The sequence below is a fragment of the Canis lupus genome, chromosome 23 (assembly GCF_011100685.1).
Source record: "Canis lupus familiaris isolate Mischka breed German Shepherd chromosome 23, alternate assembly UU_Cfam_GSD_1.0, whole genome shotgun sequence".
Taxonomy (NCBI): domain Eukaryota; kingdom Metazoa; phylum Chordata; class Mammalia; order Carnivora; family Canidae; genus Canis; species Canis lupus.
In genome coordinates, this window is record NC_049244.1 from 793,297 (window position 1) to 799,324 (window position 6,028).

Here is a 6,028-nt window from a genome sequence, read left to right on the forward strand (position 1 = left end):
CTGGGTAAAGGGAGTCAAAGACAATGGCTACATATTCTGGACTTTACAAGCATCACAAAGGGAATGCCCACATCGGTGATCCTATGCTGGACAGCAACTAGGTCATAATGGCAGGTAGAATAGAACATAGACCTAGGACAGGGGCTGGACCACAAATTCAAAGCTGCATGTTGGTTCCATGCCCAATCATTGAACTGAATTAGGACAGAATCTAGCAGGAAATAGCGGTGGGAATGGTCAGCTGGGGAGAAGAGAGGGATCTGGAGCAGGGATGTTAAGCCACCCCCAGGGTCTCTATTGACCTTGTTGGCAACTGGCTTCCCAAACTGGAGAGATCTAGTTTCCTATTGACTAAAACCCTCTCTGGGGACTCAGGAGAGCTTTTTAGAATCAATGATGTCAGGTAGACAGCCCATTCCCATCTTCTGTCCAAAGATGACTAGCCTGCAAGACAGCCAGCTTGTCCTCTGAAATGGATGGGAGCCAAGTACTTCTGCTTCAATCTCTGCCGGCGCCCAACCAGAGAGGGAGCCTGGCTAGTAAATCGTTTTGCTTAGGAAAGAAGCTGTGTTTTCAATCCAAAATCAAAGCCTGAAATCCCACAGAGTGATCTCTGTCAAATTCTCATCATTGTTTGCTGTGCCTTGTGATGTGTGTGAGGTTAGTGGGCAGTGGGGACTCCTCTCAACTCTAGAGATTTGCCAGAGCCACCTGCTCCTCTGAGCTTATGTTTGAGGGTGGTGACCCTCCTTCAGCCCCAGGCAGGGGTCAGGAGTTTGAACTCTGGTAACATGCTCTGTGAGGCACTGCCTGCCATCTGGGCCTTCGTTTTTCTGCTTCAAAATGTGAATTAAATTACTAAAAACTGCATCTCTGACATGAAGTTTTAAAGTAAATGGAGCTCTAAATACCAGTAAAAATGAATGAAAGTATGACATATATTGAAAATATATTTCCCTCTTTTCAGATAGTTCTTTCCTTCTTTCCTTCCCCCTTTCCCTCCTTCCTTTTATTTCGTCTTGTTACAAAATGAAAAATAAAAATTAAGAATTTTAGCCCTCCTCAACAGAGTGACAAATGCATCCATTGCAAGTATACCTACTATGCTGTGCTCTTGTTATTGTTTTAGGGGCTGGAGTCACATTAGTGAAATAGAATACACAAGTCCCTGCTCTGTAGTGCTTAGGAGATCTCAGGCACAGTGGAATAATTAGGATTAGAAATCAGGTGCAAGGGATCCCTGGGTGGCGCAGCGGTTTGGCGCCTGCCTTTGGCCCAGGGCGCGATCCTGGAGACCCGGGATCGAATCCCATGTCGGGCTCCCGGTGCATGGAGCCTGCTTCTCTCTCTGCCTGTGTCTCTGCCTCATTCTCTCTCTCTCTCTGTGACTATCACAAATAAATAAAAATTTTAAAAAAATTAAAAAAAAAAAAAAGAAATCAGGTGCAGGATGTGATTGCCATTGGTACTCCCTTCAGGAGAGACAATTCCCCTGTTAGAATTAGTTTCTACTGTCATTTTCAGTACACACCCTGCCTATGGGCAAGTTTGTCCCCCTATGTGAGATGATGAAAGGGTGGAGGAGGGGTTACAGGAAAGAGGAAGAGGGAGAAAGATACGTATACACTTAGCACCTCCAGTGCATATCTGAATACACTCTCATAAATACATTATCAGATTCGGAAAAGGTAGGATTTCTGGCACCAAGTCAGAATCATATCAAATCAACCAAGTCCATTTTTCAGAACAAAGACATATATGGAGCTGCAGACTCTAAGAGACACCTCTTTACAAGACCATTCTCCTTTGAACCTGAGCTGGTGGTGTGTGGAGGAACAGAGCACTTCCAGCAGACCTGAGGGCTGGTGTATAGCTCTTCACTTCTTCATCGAAGTTTTATTCACATTAAAATTTTAAATCACCACCTTGCCCAGGGGTCGTCCGTCTACCTCCAATGCTGGGTGAGCAGGTTAATCCCTGAGCAATTAACTGTGAATGCTCTCTATGAAATCCATCCCTAGCTGGAGGGCCCAAAGCTCCCAATCCAAGACAGAACCAGCCACACCTGGGGCATGGATCCTGCAATGACACTGCCCAGTATTTAGACTCTAACTGTGTAGATGTATTAAGATTATGTCTTCTTCTCTATTTAAATTGTTTTCTCCCACCCCCTCATTTTCATGTTGTTATAATACATATAATACTTTATAATATGTTACATAAATTTTAATTACACAGCCCTGGATTAATATGGTAAATATTAATGAAGTCATTTTGTGTCCAAATTTTGAAATAATGTAAATGACCAACATTAATAAGTCATTCAGGATCCCTAGATTTCAAAGCAGGTAGTCCATGCCAAATATAGGTGTTTACAGTAGGGATCCAGAGAAGAGCACCTTTATCAAGATTGACCTTAAATCAGGTGAGGTTAGAATTTGCAAGCTCTCCCACAGGGACAGCTCTTGCATGAAATGTAAATCAAGTTCTGGATTCATTGCGTTCTCAATGAAAAGTTCCTATGGGCCATCTCTCATATGTTGCAGTAGGTTAGCTTTTCCAAAGAAGAGAGAATGGCCTCCAAGTGAATATATATTAATATAAATATACTGATCTAACCACTTAGTCTTTTAATGATGTTGGGTAGTTTCCAAATAGCATTGTTTCTTTTAATTCTCAGAACAACTTGATAGATAGCTCTATTAGGCAAGATATGCAAGGCTTTGAACCTCAATATTTCAATGGTTTAGCCATTGTCAGAGTCTAACGAAGGTTGGGTAGTCTACCTCCATCTTGCATCTACATGATCTGGAACACGTGGCCTCTGAGGACACCACAGAAGGTAAGAGCTAGAGGATTACACTAGATACATTTTTATGGGCTGGTTCTGAAAGGTCTCACATTGCTTCTGTCCATATTCCCTTAGCTTGATGTCAGCACCATCATCCAAGCCAACTGAGGGATCAGGGAAGCACAGCCTCCCTCTGTGTCCAAAAAGAAGAAACATGTGGAGTCTGCACAGCCCTCACTATGTCCTAACCAATATTTATTTCAGTGGACTTTTATTAAGCATCCCCTCTGTCCCAGGCAAAGTATTGGGTTTTTAAAATATCATTCCTTTTAAACAGGTAGAAAAATGAGGCTCAGAACTGTTATGTGATTTCCTCAAACCTGCATTATGAATACATTGAAGACTTGGATTTCAAAATAATTTTTTTCCCACTTTGTCCATCTTCTTTTAGTTTTAATTGGTTTCTTGGCACAGATGAAGAGATTTCCTTAGAAATTTTTCTGACCTGATAGTTTTTAACCCTACGGTGAAAATATTTATAATGAACAGTTGTCCTTGTTTTTGTGCCAACTAGAAATCAGATAGTGGAGAGAGAATTAATGTAATTTCTTTATTTGTGGTATGGCTGTATTATATAGAATGAATTCTATGCCATTATTTTCTGAAGGAATTTCTGGAAGAGTTATTCATTTTCAGTCCACGATATTTCCAGCCATCAAGACTCCCTTTAACATGAGGTAGAGAGTACTACAGAGCATTAGATATCACTCCTTTTGCCACATTGGTGACATTTGCAAGTGCTATTTTCTGCTGTGTTGCTCCACCTTTTGTTGTTACTGTTCCCAGACATGACAGTAGACATAAACAAATATACCATACATATCACTATTTGCCCAAGGCTACTTTTTGCTTATAGTGCTTCTTTGTCCTATATTTTGTACAGAAAGCTTCCATTTACTCTTGCCCTTCATTCCTTCTTTAGAGAATACTTTGCTATCTTTGTTCACTGATTAATAGTTTGGTGGACATTAAAGAACAGCAAAACAAGTCATCTTAATTCTCAAGGTCATTCTCATTATGGTGAATTTGATCTTATGTATGCTAAGTTTGGAGCTGTTGTTCCTTTTTATGTACTAGAATTCAATTAATAAGCATGCAAAATAACCAGGTCTTTTGAGATTGTCTAAATTCTGTATTAAGAAAAATGAAAGATTTTTATGCATAAAAAGTATGAGAGAAATTGTATACTCTTGAACCAAAAGTATTCTTGTCCTTTGTACTGGGGCTTACCACTGTAGTTAGGGGTGCACTTAGCAGTAAGTATGGAGATCTCACAATAGCCCCAACTAGGACAGCAATGTAAATGAAGGAGATGGTTTTAGCAACAGGAAACGTGAATTTGGACTGTCTCAAGCAAACCAAGACAGAGGTCCCTCTGAATATAAATCATGTAGTAGTCCACTGAGAAGGTTTGGTTGCTTAAATCCCCATATTGTCTTATCTAAAGTGTTCTTGTTAAAGGAATAATTCTGAGACATAAATTAATAAATTATATTTAATCAATTTTGAAACTTCAAAGATTTTACTATATTTGCTATCATATATTTAATCTTATCCACATTTGGCTGCCAAGTCATAGAGCAGTCTGTCTGTCTGCTGCAGGAGAACCAGGCCTGGAAACAAGTTTCTGCTCTTATTCTCTAGTGCTATCCAATCTTACCAGATTTCCAGATGGAGGGCTTTCTAGGCCCCAGAAAATCATCATGCAGAGGAATAGCTTCAAGTACATTGTTATATAGGGTAAATATTTGTTAAAAAAAAAGTATCAAGATGTCTATCTTATTTTAAATACTTATTTCCCATTTTCATAAACAAAATGTAAAGCAAATATCGCGATGTGTGCCACCTTATTAAAGACTTTAAAGCAAGCATATTGACATTTCATTTCAAAATATTAATTGATTTCCTACGGTTTGTCAGGCACTGAGCTGCTTGGCATTTTGTTAAATAAACTAAAAACAAATATTTCTTGGTATTTTAAAGAAAGCTATTTTCTCTGGAAAGCCATCCAGAGTTCACACACGCATGTAGCATATTAAGTAAAATAAAATGACACATTAAATAGTTCAATTCTTTTTTTTTTTTTTTAAAGATTTTATTTATTTATGATAGTCACGGAGAGAGAGAGAGGGGCAGAGACACAGGCAGAGGGAGGAGCAGGCTCCATGCACCGGGAGCCCGACGTGGGATTTGATCCCGCGTCTCCAGGATCGCGCCCTGGGCCAAAGGCAGGTGCCAAACCGCTGCGCCACCCAGGGATCCCTAGTTCAATTCTTAAATAGAATTAACTATGACATTTTCTTGTTGGGTTATTTTTATTATAAAAGTATATGGGATCCCTGGGTGGCGCAGCGGTTTGGCACCTGCCTTTGGCCCAGGGCGCGATCCTGGAGACGCGGGATCAAATCCCACGTCGGGCTCCCGGTGCATGGAGCCTGCTTCTCCCTCTGCCTATGTTTCTGCCTCTCTCTCCCTCTCTCTGTGTGACTATCATAAATAAATAAAAATTAAAAAAAAAAGTATATACTCACATGGCTAAAACATACAGAAAAGTAATAAATTAAAAGTAACCTCCCAGAGCCAGTTAGAGCCAGTCTAAATTTTTGCCTTTGGTGAAAAGGCATTCAGGTGAAAACTTAGAAAGACATACATATAAGGGAACTGTGTCTTAGATGAAGATCCATGCTCTAAAACTAAAAAAAAAATAAAAATACTGAAACAAATCAAGTCTAAAAAAATAAAATAAAATAAAGCCTCACAGTAAGCTTGACCAGAGGATCTGTCAGAAATTTAACTTCTTGTCACAACAAAACCTATTATCTTTTGAAGAATATATAATCCAGACTTCTTATATTATAAAATTCATGATACTTAGCTCACAATTAAAAATTACTAGATATGCAAAAGCAGGAAATTATGATCTATAACTTTAAAAAAATCAATAGACACATTTAAAGTTGTCCCAGATATAAGAATTAGGAATAAAAGCAATAAAATGCATGATCAATGCATTCAAAGACTTAAGGAAAAGTTGAATAGTCATGATTAAACAGAAGAGAATGTCAGCAGAAATAGAAATTGTAAAAAAAGAACAAAATGGAAATTCCAAAACTGATAATTATAATATGTATATTATATTCCTTAGGTTACATAAGCATATTATAGACTGAAGAAGAA